The following is a 17,380-nucleotide window of genomic DNA, read 5'->3' as shown; positions in this document are numbered from 1 at the left end:
TTTTTTTCTAATCACTTTTTGCGTGCAATGCCAATGCTAAAATTCTGCATTCCTTTCGTTAAAGCTGCTCATAGACATTTTTATGACCATGAGAATGGGTGGAAAGTGGACGCATACCATGTCTTTTTAATATTATGAAGAGAATATTAAATTTTAGGTTAAAATTCATTTGCCCTTCAATATTATTTTATATTAGTTTAAAATATTTTTTTCATTTTATATTAATTTAAAATAATTTTTTCATGTAAGTTGAATATTATATATATAAACTTAAATTATATTCATTTAAATTTATATATATATAACTTTCAACTTGAATTATTATAAAATTATAAGTAAAGAAAATCTTTATATTACAATATTTATTTACACGATTATATATATATTTATAACTTTAAATTTATATTATTATAAAATTATAGGTAAAGAAAATCTTTATATGACGCTATTTATTTACACGATCTCCTTTAAATTGTTGGTTCATCTCAAATCACATGAAAATGTCACGATTATTTTAATTTCAACGAATGTTTATAAGATTAGACTAGGTCTATTGTCATTGGTTATATAAGATTAGACTAGGTCTATTGTCATTGGTTTTGTTCAATATCTTGCACTCTAATGGAGTAACTTTAATAAACATGGTAGTTTATATGCTAATTTTAATTTTAAAGAGTGTTTAGAAGATTAGTCCAAGTATATTGTTCTATCGTTTTTGTCCAATGTCTTTTATTTAAAGAGTGAAAACATTTTTGATATTAAGGGTATTTGATTTAACATTAATTTTATATTTACTTTAATGTTTAGTTAGGTTATTGTGTTAAACTTAAATCTATTTATTTATAATAATACACTTATGATCTATAATAGAGTAGTTTTTTACATTTGTCGAATTATTTTAGGCCCCAGGAATTAATTTTTTTATCTTACATCTAAGAAATATGAGTTCCTAACCAAACAAACAAAGCTTAAAATCTATTCTGTGACGAAATGGTGATTTCATCCTCTCACTAGTATCTACTAGATACCCTGTATCCCATCATGATAATTAATGATGCTATTAGAAATGGGTGATGTGGTATTTAAAAGAATCTAACCTTTGATCTCACACATAAAACCTAGATACTAAACCAAGTTACAATTCAACCTCACATCTAGGAGGAATAGTTTTTTCTCTTTGTCTCTCTTTATATTTGTGTGCATGGCTTTTTGATGTGTGTTAGAGTCAATCACAAGATACTAGGAAATATAGGAAATTATAAGATGTCAATCACGTAAAGAAAGTTTTGGGGTGGGTGATAGTTGTATTATATTTAAATGAATCATTAGGTTCCTAGGTTGGATATTACTCTTAGACAAAAAACTTAAATATTACTTTTAAAGAAATTAGTGGTACTAATGTACCACAAAAACATGGGTGATGCATCAAAAATAATACAATATTAGAAGGGTTAATGAGTAGTTCTCACGAGAGGGCCTTGTGATCCATAGGAAACATAATGATCCTCTATTGGCCAAGGGTTCTTGAATTAGAATCTGTGACATGCGAAATACACTCAAGAGTCACGCATTGGAGATTCATTGTGGGTTCATGTCTAATATTTTATGGATCATTGCTCCTTAGGGAATCGTTTAAATTTTTCTTATCTTCCCCACCATCATGAGGGGATGCTAGAACCTGAGAGTGATATTCCTCAAGTTGTATAGTCTAATGAAGCTCATGCCATGTGTTTGAAAAAAAGTGTGTTTTTCTTTTTCTTTTTGTATCTAGAGGAATTGACAACCATGTTGGTATAATAATTGTGTGACATTGGGTGAATTCCCTAGCTACCACTATAACCTGGGTGCCTATGTATGCCCCTTATACAAGCACATGTGAATCAAGGGGGTTTGAACCTATAACCTCCTCACACATTACACTTCATTTTGATGGCCAATACCAATTGACATGCCGCTTAGGGGATAGTGTTTGACAAGAATATTATACTAGACGTATTTTTCAAAAATGATGCATGTCAAGTACTTGACGCCTAGCATGTGTTTGAATTTTTTTTTGCTTCTCAAGTGTTGGAAGAATGCCTTGAAAATTATTTTTGCTACAAATCCTCATACCAAGGCAGAAATTAAAATTATGATCACATATTTCTTTTGGAAAAAGTTATGCTTGTGGGTGAATTTGAATAGCTTTGTGGTGGATTTAAAGAATAAAATGGATCATAAAGTAGCTACTCATGTTTCCCAATAATTTCTTCCATATGAGTGTAAATAATTGGAGGGTCTCACTTAGCTAGTTGATTATCATATTTACAAATATTTGACTCTTATCTTGCAATTGCAATTGTGTTGATGAGTGGTGGGAATTGGGATTCCTTTTAGGGGTGGTTTCAAAAACGAAGCAACCTCTCTAGTTTATTTAGATTTTTTCCATCTACTTATATATTGGAATAGGTTGAAGAGGTTTGAAAAGTGAAAATCACAATATTAGAAGTCACGTATATTTATTCATCATATGAAAATGATTCAATAATTTGTATATTTAATAGGTATTGGCATCCCACATTGGTCTTATTCTAGTGGGTCCACGTGGCATGGACAATGTAATACATGATCTCATCGTGTTCCAAACATGTTTTCTTTTGTTAATTTCTATGACCATGCTAATAACCAATGGGTTTATTATCACCCATAAATCATCCACACATCATTACAAGTGTAGCCTAAAAATGTCTTTAATCCATCAAGATGAAGGTTTCCTAAGGCTATTAGTCGTCAACCCAAAAAGCAAGAGATTGAATTGAGAAAGTGGGTTTTGTCTAAATGTGGAAACCTAAAATTCATATTTTGTGTGGAACCATGCAATTGTTCCTTCGATAAACACAAACATCTATAAATACAACATATCTACATTCAAAACTGTGGTAAATCTCATTAAATGTGGGTTTTGGCATGTACAAGTTGTGAATAGGAAGGTTATTGGCTCATGGTAATTTATGAAGGGGAATTTGATGATCTCCAAGGCTCCATCATATTCATTTCAAATGTGAAATATTAACGACCTTCACTAAATGATGCGACCACCATAAGAGCCTATAAAATCTCTATAAATACTGGTCATGGGGGACCATTTAAAGATGGAAGAGCATTACAAAGTCATGTTGTCAACATATCTTTGAAACTCATAAGCTTGGTGGAATTCATTTTTCATATTGTGGACCTCCACCATTGGAATTCTCTCTATAAGAGAAGGATAAAGGGAGATTCCATAAGGGAGATTGCTAAAGGCTCACATTGCTAAACATTTATCTTTGTGTCATTGAGAAAACCATTTTGTATTCATTCCATTGGAAATAAAAGAACCCCTCCTTCCCATATCTTTTGTGAATTCTTATCTTTGTTTTCTACTCATTTACTCATACACTAATGAATGAATGTTGTCTAATTAGTTATTGTTTTTCTTTATTATTGTTTTGTAACCATTTATCTGGTTCTTGTATGATCTAGGACAATCCATTGATCCAATTGCACATGTGTTCAAAGTGTCATCATCAGTATTTATGAGTGTCGTTCAGTGTCGTCGTCGCTTCAGTTCAGATTCGACAGATCAATAGTGTTGATTATGATCAGGATGTTCAGGTAATGTTCGAAGTTATGGTTTCATGGCATTTAGTTAATTGTGTACAAGGATTCAAGTTAAAGTACCTGGTCGAAAACATAGTCTTGTCATCGTCACCACTAGTCAGTTTCAAAGATGTGATGGTTGTCGTTGTGAAATGTTGACAAATGTCACACGGAAACCACAAGGATGTACCAGGGTCGATCGTCTGGTAAAGGCTTCAGTTTCGCCGATGTCGCTATGCAGAGCTGACATAGGTCTTGAACAGTTAAAAGAAATGTCAATCCTAAGCCTAAACCTAAACCCTAACACCTAAGCTATATTTTCATCATTTGTTTACCCTAAAGAATCCTATGCTCATAAATCCTAAATACTAAAGCTATGCATCAAATCCTATACCTAAGTTCCAACCCTAATCTATGCTTTAATCACTAGCCTTTCTAATCCATGTATTAATACATTACATCTATGTATTAAAAATGCATTGAAAAGCATTAAAATCTAAATTCCTAAGCCTAAAATCCCCTCGGCCTATTCAAATGTTTAAACATTACATATTAAACAAATATATATGTTATATAGTCCCTTACCGTTATCCTAGACCATAGCGGGATTGTAAGGGCATGTGACCGCATGTTATCAAACCATTGGAGGTTAACGGACGGTCGGGTGCCTAACCTCGGGCCTTAACCGCGCGGGGTAACCATTATATGTGAGCAGAGCCATCAGTCAAGGGTTAGCCGCGATGGAACCATCAGCCAACTGTCAGCCAACTGTGGCCATGTGAACGTCGGGTTAGCCGCAACTACCAGCCGTCACAAAAAGCGATCAACAGAACTGCCGGTATTCAAATCGTGGATTAAGTTCACCACTCACATGCGCTGTCATCAAGCCTCCGCTAGGTTAAGAAATTGTTAGTGGTTTTTAGGATTTTCTAAAGCTATTTTGGGGTTTTGTTTGTAAAATTGATTTTTAATTAATTCAACGACCATGATAAACCCTAAGGTGGCCAAAACAAACCTATTCAACCCTACATATCAGCTCATACATTCTGAAGATGGGAAATAGAGGTTAGGATGCATTTGCAGGCCTTTAAAAGGCAAATTTGTTCTTTGAAGATAGGAGGAGTGCTTTTCAGATTTTGTATGAAGGTTCTGGAGGGATAGAGGCGATTTTGTTTTTAGTGTTTCGGGAGCATCCAGAGTCGGATTTGGAAACCGTAAGTAGCATTGAAAAGCTAGTTCAGAAAGCTATCTGATGATGGAGGTAAGAATTTCCTGTGTGCTAGTCCAGTTAGACTAAATCACTGTGTAATCGACTTCTTCTTCTCATTCCTAATAAAAATGGTCGCCCAACTTGAAAGCGAACCCGGAGACGTAGTCCATCAGGGACGAACTCCGTAATAAATATTTTTGTCTGGTATATCTGTGTTTTAGACGTTTATACTTCTGTTTTTCATCTTAATCATGGTTTATCAATTGTCGTAAAGTGTTATGTTCAAGCAGTTTTCCTCGATTTCCACACTTTTAGTTAACATTCAAACTCATTAATGGCTAATCAATTCTACATAATTTTTTAGTATATGATCATATTAGATCATATAATTTGGTATCAGAGAAGGTTTTTGTTTGTAGAGTTGCCATTGAATGTTAACTAGGTCTAAGTCGCAACAAGGAGAAGGTATCCTTGAGCAGATCGATCCAGAGATTGGAAAGCGACGAGTCGTTCATAAATCGACCATGTTAGGACTTGATGCAAGTGAAAACACTGAGACTAAGATGAGTGAAGATCAGTTTTAGCAGGCGTTCTTAACTTTGTAGCAGATGTTGGGAGAATTGTACGAAAACAAGAAGACAAGAGATGCAGCTTCTTCTTCAAAGGCATCAAAGAAGGACAATGGTAAAGGGAAGAATGATAAACCTCCTTCACCTCCATCATCTCCATCATCCTCTTCTTCTTCTCCTTCTTCCAGTGCAGAATCTGAAACGGATAAGAAACCTAAGAAATCATCTCCTTTGAAACTTGATGTTAAATTTGAGTTACCTATTTATGATGGTGAAATGAATCCTGAAAAGTTAGATAACTGGATAAAGCAGTTAGAAGTGTATTGTCGCATTCAGAACATTTCTAAAGATAAAACTAAAATTCAATTAGCTACACTTAGAATGGGGGGAAAAACTTTAATCTGGTGGGAAAGAAAAACTCAGCTAGATGTAAAGCATAAAGGAAAAGTCATCTCTTCATGGTCTAAGTTTTTGAAAGCTCTTAGGAAACAATTCTATCCTTTAGAATACATGCAGCAAGTTGTTATTGATTGGAAACATTTGAGGCAAGGTAAAGGGCAAAGTGTTCAGGATTTTACTCAGGAATTCAGAAAAAAAGAATTGGCACTTGGTATTTCATTGGATACACGTGAAACTTTATTAAAATGCATCGACAGTTTACATTCATATTTGCAGCATACTTTATTGATGTTTAATCCTGATGATTTTGACGAGGTGTGTGTTCAGGCCATACATATTGAATCAGGTGGCAGACCATTCAAGTTGTCATCTCAGTCATCCAAAGAGTTGGAAACCAGAGAATCCAGTGATAGTAAGGGGAAGAACATTTTGAAGAGAAAGAAATCAAAAATCGTTCAAAAGGAAAGACCTACTTGTTCTCATTGCCAGAGAAGCGGTCATGATGAATCGAACTGGAAACTTCATCCAGAACTTAAGCCCAAAAAGTTCCTTAAGGTGAAGGATGAAAAGAAGGCCATTGCAGCAGTCCGACAAGATCTAGGTTCATATTCAGGTGATGAAAGGGGGATAATTGCCATGGCTACGAAAGGTAAAACTTCTTATACAAGTTCAAGTTCGAAATCTAATGTATCTTCTTCAAACATAAATCCTTCACATGAGGATAAACGAGTTGAACTCTTCCACATAAGGATAACTTCTAAGCATAAAAATATTGACATAATGTTTGACAGTGGATCGCAAGCAAATTTAATATCTGAACATATAGTTAATCAATGGGGATTGGAGACACAAAATCATCCAAGACCATACCCATTAGGTTGGATTAATAAATAAACTCAGATACATGTCACAAAGTAGTGTCAGTTAACATTTTCAGTTACATCTAAGTACATTGATGAAGTGGATTTAGATGTGGTCCCAGTAGACATATGTGGAGTTGTCTTAGGAAGTCCTTATCTTTATGATAGAGATGCAATGTCTTATAGAAGAGAACATAAATATCACCTGAAGGAGAAGGGGTGGAGTTTATTGTTAGGGCACATAAAGTCAAATCAAACTTGGATTTAATTGTTACAAATCAAGTTAAGCAATTTATTAGTTCAAGTAAATATGTACTCATGGTTATTAATGAACAACATAAGGTTGATTGTTCGAGATGTGAGATTCAGTTTATAGATCAATTGGTCAAGGTGGTTAATTCTTTTTCCAAGAAATCTTATTCATGAACAGGATAAGCAACATGAGATACATTTAATGTCCTATGAACATATTCTTAAAGACAGAATGAATCTCAATTCATTCATTCAACTGAATTCTAGAAACTACATCATCAACAGTGTATTGCAGGGAATGGCACATGTGAGTCTAATCAGAGACTTGTTTCAGATAGTATGTTTATTTTCAGTTTCAGGGGTGCAGGTCAGTATTGGGAAAAGTTAGTTTCGCATTTCTTTAGTATTGCATCATCATTTCATGCTTTAAAAAGTAATGAAGCCTCTTTGCAAGTGGAGAGGAAGTCTATAAGTTTTCATGACAAAGTATTTTCAAAAGCAGATCTAAAGTTTCTTTACCAAGGTTTGAAAACTAATGCATTAACTGAAAGTGTTAGTCAATGGAAATATCAGTTAATAGACATAGTGATTCAATTAAATCAACAATTACTTAGATACTTTCAAAATCAAACTAAGTTGCAGCAGTCTTTACATCATAGCTAGATGAGTTATGGGCAACAAATTCACTTAGTAATCAGTCAACAGGAAAGTAAATCAAGTCAAGTAATTGATACAAAATCAAAATCAAAGGAGTCTTTGAATATTTCCGTTATTCCGGAAAGTAGATTGTTAATACCCATCAAATGTATTGAACAAATTTCTACAAATATTGTTTTCAAAGATGTTTCTAAATCACTAACTCATGGTTCTTCTTGGAAAGAATTCAATTGCCATGTTGATAACAGGTTGTTTGCTCATCGTCGTAAGTTGTTCATACTGCAGATGGAAGAAACAGGTCACCGAATCAAAATGTATCATGGTCAGCATCATCAGGGTCATCATCTACAGGTGATTGATCGAATGCATTGGTACATCGTCAGGTCAATATGGAAAGAGAGGGAGTTATACCCTCATCGACTAATTGTTTAGTCAAAATTTTGTGGTCCAAAAGCTTTCAAGTGGAGAGGAATGATCCAGGAGGATCCATTGATCCAATTGCACAAGTGTTCAAAGTGTCGTCATCAGTATTCATGAGTGTCGTTCAGTGTCATCGTCGCTTCAGTTCAGCTTCGACAGATCGACAGTGTTGGTTATGATCAGGATGTTCAGGTAATGTTCGAAGTTATGGTTTCATGGAATTCAGTTGATTGTGTACAAGGATTCAAGTTAAAGTACCTGGTCGACGACATAGTCTTGTCATCATCACCACCAGTGTCAGTTTCAAATATGTGATGTTCGTTGTCATAAAATGTTGACGAATGTTGCATGGAGACCACAAGGATGTACCAGGTTCGATCGTCTGGTAAAGGCTTTAGTTTTGCCAATGTTGCTATGCAGAGCCGACATGGGTCTTGAACAGTTAAAATAAACGTCAATCATAAGCCTAGACCTAAACCCTAATGGCTAAGCTATCTTTTCATCATTTGTTTACCCTAAAGAATCCTATGCTCATAAATCCTAAATACTAAAGCTATGCATCAAATCCTATACCTAAGTTCCAACCCTAATCTATGCTTTAATCACTAGCCTTTCTAATCCATGTATTAATACATTACATCTATGTATTAAAAATACATTGAAAAGCATTAAAATCTAAAGTTCTAAGCCTAAAATCTCCTTTCGGCCTATTCAAATGTTTAAACATTACATATTAAACAAATATAGATGTTATACAGTCCCTAACCGCTATCCTAGACCACAACGGGACTGTAAGGGCATGTGCCACATGTTATCAAACCGTCGGAGGTTAACGGACAATCAGGCGCCTAACCTCGGGCCTTAACCGTGTGGGGTAACCATTACATGTGAGCAGAGCCAGCAGTCAAGGGTTAGTTGCGGCAGAACCATAAGCCAACTGTCAGCCCACTGTGGCCATGTGAACGTCGGGTTAGCTGCAACCACTAACCGTCACGAAAAGCGGTCAGCAGAACCACCGACATTCAAATCGCGGATTAAGTTCACTGCTCACATGCGTTGTCATCAAGCCTCCACCTAGTTAAGAAACTGTTAGCGGTTTTTTGGGTTTTCTAAAGTTATTTTTGGGTTTTGTTTGTGAAATTGATTTTTAATTAATTCGAAGACCATGATAAACCCTAAGGTGTCCCCTAAGGTGGCCAAAACAAACCTATTCAACCGTACACATCAGCTCATACATTCTGAAGATGGGAAACAGAGGTTAGGATGCATTTGCAAGCCTTTAGAAGGCAGATTTGTTCTTTGAAGACAAGACGAGTGCTTTTCAGCTTCTGTATGCAGGTTTTGGAGGGATAGAGGCGATTTTGTTTTTACTGTTTCAGGAGAATCTGGAGTCGGATTTGGAAACCGTAAGCGGTGTTGGAAAGATGGTTCAGAAAGATATCTGTTGGCGGAGGTCAGAATTTCCTGTGTGCCAGTTCAGTTTGACTAAATCACTGTGTAATTGACTTCTTCTTCTCATTCCTAGTAAAAACGGTCGCCCATCTTGAAAGCAGACCCAAAGACGTAGTCCATAAGGGACGAACTCTGTAATCAATATTGTTGTCCGGTATATCTATGTTTTCATTGTTTATACTTCTATTTTGCATCTTAATCATGGTTTATCAGCTATCGTAAAGTGTTCTGTTCAAGCAGTTTTCCTTGATTTCCGTACTTTCAATTAACATTCAAACTCATTAATGGCTAATCAATTCTACATCAGTTTTTAGTATATGATCATATTAGATCAAGTCACAAGAGACTTGCAAACTAGTGGAATATGTTCACTTTCTTAGCAAAATCCACCATACAGGTTAACAAATCCACTTTTGTTTTCACCTTTCTTGAATTACAAGTTATTTCTCTCTACCAATTTCCATCCTAGAACCCCTTAGAGGCATCTACCAATTCTCAATGGGCTTCAAGTTGATTTATGGGCAAGGAATTAAAGTTTTATAATCATGTAGGAAAATCATGCAAATGTCAAAGAAACATTTGTGTTGGTTATTTAATTCACATTTGCAAAATAGTTGGAACCACAAGACTATCCAAGACTTTCATATGCATATATTTAATTTGTACATTTTTCAATATTTTCCCTTCGATTCATGAGTTGGGTAGTACCTAATAATAATCTACCCCCACTCCTAATATTTTGCAAGTTAGTGTAGAATGATTAGATTAGATTTAATGACTAGTAAAAGAGCCAAATTTCGTTTTGCCACATGGATGACATTTATAACTTTCTAATACATTTTCAATTATTAGCTTAAGACTTAAAGTATTAATCCTATTTTCCAATTATGCCATTTGATTTGCACCCTTGGTGATCTTGGGGGATCATAAAATATTTTAGAACCATTTTCATGTCCCTTAGGATTACAAAAAAAAATCACATAGTTTAATTGGGAGAACCAAATTGTCTCAATATACACATGCTTTCTATTTTACAATGAACAATACCACATAGATTAATTAGTTGGTCAATACAAGGATCATAGGGCATCCACCTATTTAAAATTTCTTAATAATTATGATTGACACACCTATCACCTTGCACACACATCACTTCACACATCAAACTTCTTTTAGGCATTCCTTCCACGGATATGATCTTCCCCTTGCACTCTTTGTTATCTAAGGGAACCAAAAAGTTATGTGGATCCTTAATAGGTTTTCCATCATTCCACACCCTAGGAAAATGAGTTTGGGCCATCTTCCCATCTCATAGCCACTTAAAATTCACTCAAACTTAACACATTAATTTCCCCCATTGTCGGGTTAGAAAATAAATTTTGTACTCTAAGTTAGGACTTTGGGGGTAGGCATCCAAATAATCCACCTAGTCATTTTTCATTAAAACATAGAAGTTGTCCTTATAGGGAACTTTAAATACTCCGTAACTCAATGTAAAAAACCTGATAGTGAGAAGAAAACCGTGATGGCAGTCAGGCCTAGGCCTATGATCTTGCAAACCTCCTTGAATCAAACTCTTGATAGGGGTTTTAGATATGTGGCTAATTCCTAGAAGTTGATATTCTCTATCTTGCATTAGAAAGAGCTATGTTAGTGGTTGCCCATATGGAATCCACCTAATGTGGAAATTGTGGGTAGTAATTGCACCTTGAGGTAATTTTGAATGGTTGCTAAAAGCATTTCCAATCACTTGAGGATGTTCCCAATACCTCTAATTATAATCTCCCTTTCAATGTTGCTAGTTTTCTTTTAGTGGATTCATCTCTACTATTGAAAATTTTGGAAGACTCAATTACTCTATGAGTGGAAGTACATTAGTTCTTTTAGGTGTTGACACATTCTCATATATTTTTACTATTTTTGAAAATTTGATTTATAAAAACAATAGAACTATTAAAGTAAAATAAAAAATAAAAAATTATTTTGTTTTGGTGTATTCTATGATTCACCAATTCAAATACATTTGAAACCCTTCCTCACATCTCATACACATTATTCTAAACTATTAAAACATTCATAACTCATTCTCATTAATTATAAATATAAAACAATAATTAAACCAACATAAATTAAATTAACAATAATAATAAGCATTAACCATACTATAAATGAAATAATAACATAATAATAATAAGCATTAACTATACTAGAAATGAAATAATAACATAATAAATACATGATAAAATAAACATATAATAATAAATAATTTATTCTAAATATATTTTATTTATATCAACATTATTTAAACATTTAAAAAATTTGTATTCATTTCATTTTTATTTAATAAAAAATATCCGAATAATTTTATTTTTAACATATTTAATATTAAAATTCATTCCACACCAAAATATTTTTATAATTATAATTTAGTATATTTGTATGTTAATTAAATATTTCATATATAAAAATATGAAGGAAAATATTGTAGATCTGATGATAAAAGCATAATAACCCCAGGATTACAAATCTTATGATAAAAGCATAACAACCTCCTTTTTGCATGCCAACACAACTCTTTAACGAACATTCCCGATAAAATTATGCATCCCCATCGTTAAAGTTGATTCTTAGGTACCCCAATGTGTATATATATATGAGAATTAGACGTTGATCATTTGAAATACAAATTTCAAATCCTTATAATATCATAAACGAAATGGAATGAACATTCTTTTATAAAAAATATAATCGAGAGAAGTGTTTTAAAGGTTCAAGGCGTGCAATGCTATTCTAACAATGTTTTTCATATAACTGAAAAATATTATTTATGTTAGAATAAGTTTTTCAATTTTTTTTCATAAAAAATGGTATATTTATCTATGGATATTTAGAATATAATATTTTTAAATTTTTGTATTCAAGTTTCTGTGATCCATAATAAATTAAGCAAAGTTTTTTAGTAGAGTTTTTTTTATAGTTTGTCTTTTCATTTAATGGTGATGATGACCACACTTGTTTCGAACCAACAAGTGTGGATCATCATCAGACCAGATGAAAGGCTAGATGAAAAGACAAACCATAGCAAAGACTTAAATAGAAAGCAATGTAGAGACTTGTGTATATTTCTTTTGACTTGTGTATACTTTTGTTTTATTTTGTTTTTTTTCCATTAATTATCTTTAATTTAGTTTATTTTATTTCCATTAATTATTTTTATTTATTAAATGATCTTATCTTGATTAGGTTTTTGTCTTTCTTTTTATAATTTTTGACTTCCCTCTTTCTTTGAAGTTTGACTTTGATTTTTTACTTTGTTAGTTAGTTATTTTTTATTTTTATTTTTTATTATAAATTAATTTAAATATTATCTTTCCAAAAACTAGACATTTAATATAGCCATTACTTATTAATATTTGTTTTAATAAATTAATATCGTAATTTAAATATTATTTCTCAAAAACCATTACTTAATAATATTTGTGTTTAATATATTATTAAATTAATATAATAATTTAAATATTATTGTTCAAATATAGTCATTACTTGAAATTTTGGTCTCTACATTGCTCTCTATTTAAGCCTTTGTTATGATTTGCCTTGTTTTTAATATATTAATAAATTAATATCATAATTTAAATATTATTGTTGAAATATAGCCATTACTTGAAATTTTGGTGTCTACATTGCTCTTTATTTAAGCCTTTGTTATGATCGGCTTCTTTATCTGGTGGTCCTGATAATAAACCACACTTATTGATTCGAAACACATCACCAAAAATATATCTTATATGACTTTTACTGAAAAACATTGTTTAATATTTTTAAATTGTTTATATAATTATAATCTATAATTAAAATTAAAAATGTAAATATAGATATAGATATAAATATAAATAAATTATTTAATATTCATATTTTCAATTATAGTTTATAATGTTTTATTTTTAAATAAAAATCACGCCGGTTATAAAATTTCCACTCATTTAAAACTATAATGTTAGATGAAAGTGTATCAATATATCGAATTATGCAATATAAAATACATTAAACAAAATATATATTCTATTTAAAATATAATTTGTCACCCTTTCTGTAAGGTCTCTGGGTGATTGTGCGACGGGCACCGGGCACGGGCGCACGACGGGCGCACGATGGGCGCGCGACAACCAAGTTTGCGACGAGCTGCGGGAGAGGCGCGACACGATTGCGACCATATGGAGCAGGCGGAAAAATGGCTAAGTGTCATCACGCCTTGAACACATATGTTATGAGGGCGTGTAAAGAGTTTATACGCATGGAACAATGGACAACAACGCATGCACCAAGCCGACATGTTAAACAAAACTTGGGGGCGTTTCATAATCAAAATTAAGTGGTCGGCCTAAGGCTTTACGCATGGATGATATGCGTATAAGTAAGAGGTGGCTGCAACGCATTTCAACCAACTCATCTTCGCTCATCTCATACGCACAGAGGTAAAAGGCTTGCGCAGTTTTGGAGGAGGATACGCATACCTCATGCGTAGGCCAGCCTAAGTGCAAGGTGGAAGTACCTTGGGGTTTGAGGTGCGAAGGTTCAAGTTGCAAGTGCAATTTTATGCAGGATTCGGTAGGAAGGACGAATGACCCAGGTGAGCACTCCTTCTTATGCAAAGGTGCATAAAATGATGTAAAAGGTTGTTCTATGCCTTGTTGTAAAATTATTCTAAGTATTGGCTTGGAGTTTGCCAAGCATTACTTGTGTTGTAATATTGAAGAAGCTATTATAATATATTGTTGGGCAGACTTTCTGGGAGTTGCCCCTCCCTTTGTACTTGCTTATTGTTGATGTTCTCGGTTTATTGTTCATGGTTAATAATTGAGAATGGTCTTCACTAAAGTATAAAGGATAATGCTTTATTCAGTTGCAAAACATAAGCTAAGTATGTTCATGTTGAAGTAGGCGTAGTCCACGGGTGTTAGTATTGTTAAAAAGAAAGCGCTTGGTGGTGCCGCACCTCGCTACAAGCGGTTGGAAGATCACCGCAGGTGTAGGGGCGTGACAGTTGGTATCAGAGCTCGGTTGGAGCTGGTGAAGCAAGTGTGAGAACACTTGGAAGATTGACAATAAGGCATGGCAAGCTTGGAAGCAGGAAGAAGGAAGCTCTTGGTTACCTTGGACAGGTTGAAGAGGTTGAAGCAAGAGAGGCCCCGAATCCGTGAAGAGCTTGAAGCCTTGGAGAAGGATGTTGAGGAAGAGCTTCTTCAACTCGGTTGGACAATGGAGCAAGATGAAGTTGCAGGTTGTGACAACAAGGAAGAGGAAGCCGTGATAATTGAAGATGTTGCAGACATGACTACGATGGAGGATGAACTTGAGGATGATCAAGTTAAGCTAGGATCGTGCAGTTTGCCAAGGCAAGAGGACATCTTACCATGGATGACTATGATGGAACCTTGTATGGAGAAGCAAGGATTGTCGATTGTTGCAGGGCTTGTTGGGGTTACTTGTGACCTTATGATGAGAGGTGCAATGACCCGTGACAACGGTGGAACGTGATGATCGTTGTGGAGGATTGGGTCATGCTTTAGCCACATGGAGAATTGGCTAAGTGCCCGGCATGACTCATGGACAGATTAGAGGGCACACTCTTGGGGTTGGTGATGTTTTGGGTGGACTTCTCATGGCCGAGACCAAGAGATAGTCTTGATGGACACTTTGATGGAGGAGCTGTGATGAAGAGACTCATAACATGATGATGATGAGATGGTTGAGTGACCGAGTTCACTAAACCGAAGATTGAAGACTTGGGTGTGATGGCCGATTGTTGTGATGAGTCTACTTGGTTGGACTACATGGGCAGCTTAGTCATGGACATCAGGTTGGAGACTTGAAGACATGGAGCATGGCAGACCTATGCAAGGACATTGTGTGGAAGCACTTGTAGAGATGTCAAGGGACATCCAAAGAGGAGTGCTAGGGCAGGAATGTTATGCAGGAGGACTTGCCAGTGTGACATGGGGACTTGAGGATGGCACATTGCAGATGATGAAGAGGACTTCATGGACCTGAATGGGGCACATCAAGAGTTGATAAGATTGGAGACTTGAGGATGGCACATTGCAGATGATGAAGAGGACTTCATGGACCTGAATGGGGCACATCAAGAGTTGATAAGATTGGAGACTTGAGGATGGCACATTGCAGATGATGAAGAGGACTTCATGGACCTGAATGGGGCACATCGAGAGTTGATTGAAGACTTGGATGGACTTGTGAGAAGCTATGGAGCATTCCTACTACATGGGGATGAGTTATGGAGCTCATGAGGACATGAGATTGTTGTGACTTTTAGGGACTTCATGTATGGTGGACTTAAAGATCTAATACATTGAGGAGCTGAGGTCAGGTGACTTTGATGCAGTATGGGATGCATACTTTCAAAGTGCATGTATGGGCATGGCTTGGAAGAGTGACTTGATGTAGAGGATCGATAAGAGGCACTTTGAGGTAATGAAGTTACAATGATGATGATGATGCTTTGGTGATACACTTGAGCATGGGTTGAGCCGAGACTCAACGACTTTCTATACATGAGAGCTGATTTGATCGAGGATCATGGGCAGCACATGGATAGGTGAGACAAGTGCATACTTGTTTCTATGAAGACTTGAGGATGGCACATTGCAGATGATGGAGAGGGCTTCATGGACCTGAATGGGGCACATCGAGAGTCGGCTTGATGAGATGATCTCTTCACTTTGGAGGAGACACACACATGGACAACATATTGTAGATGACAGTGGTTCTACATATGTTGCGGTGATGTTTGCCTTATGTGGAGGAGAAAACATCATGGATGATGGTATGTTGTCGAGGACGACAACGATTTCAGGTGGAGGAGAATGTTAGGTCTCCGGGTGATTGTGCGACGGGCACCGGGCATGGGCGCATGACGGGCGCACGATGGGCGCGCGACAACCAAGTTTGCGACGAGCTGCAGGAGAGGCGCGACACGATTGCGACGATATGGAGCAGGCGGAAAAATGGTGAATTGTCATCACGCCTTGAACGCATATGTTATGAGGGCGTGTAAAGAGTTTATACGCATGGAACAATGGACAACAATGCAGGCACCAAGCCGACATGTTAAACAAAACTTGGGGGCGTTTCATAATCAAAATTAAGTGGTCGGCCTAAGGCTTTACGCATGGATGATATGCGTATAAGTAAGAGGTGGCTACAACGCATTTCAACCAACTCATCTTCGCTCATCTCATACGCACAGAGGTAAAAGGCTTGCGCAGTTTTGGAGGAGGATACGCATACCTCATGCGTAGGCCAGCCTAAGTGCGAGGTGGAAGTACCTTGGGGTTTGAGGTGCGAAGGTTCAAGTTGCAAGTGAAATTTTATGCAGGATTCGGTAGGAAGGACGAGCGATGCGGGTGAGCACTCCTTCTTATGCAAAGGTGCATAAAATGATGTAAAAGGCTGTTCTATGCCTTGTTGTAAAATTATTCTAAGTATTGGCTTGGAGTTTGCCAAGCATTACTTGTGTTGTAATATTGAAGAAGCTGTTATAATATATTGTTGGGCAGACTTTCTGGGAGTTGCCCCTCCCTTTGTACTTGCTTATTGTTGATGTTCTCGGTTTATTGTTCATGGTTAATAATTGAGAATGGTCTTCATTAAAGTATAAAGGATAATTCTTTATTCACTTTCAAAACATAAGCTAAGTATGTTCATGTTGAAGTAGGCGTAGTCCACGGGTGTTAGTATTGTTAAAAAGAAAGCGCTCGGTGGTGCCGCACCTCGCTACAAGCGGTTGGAAGATCACCGCAGGTGTAGGGGCGTGACACTTTCTCCATCACCTCTTTTTCTTGATTTCTATAAATGCATTATCAATTCTAAAGTTATTATAATAGAGATGCCACCATTCCTTACATACGATGACACTCATCTCT

The sequence above is a fragment of the Pinus tabuliformis genome, chromosome 1_1 (assembly GCF_031772625.1).
Source record: "Pinus tabuliformis cultivar Carrire ecotype Pingquan chromosome 1_1, CPIR1, whole genome shotgun sequence".
In the NCBI taxonomy this organism is placed as follows: domain Eukaryota; kingdom Viridiplantae; phylum Streptophyta; class Pinopsida; order Pinales; family Pinaceae; genus Pinus; species Pinus tabuliformis.
This window is presented reverse-complemented; position numbering follows the sequence as displayed.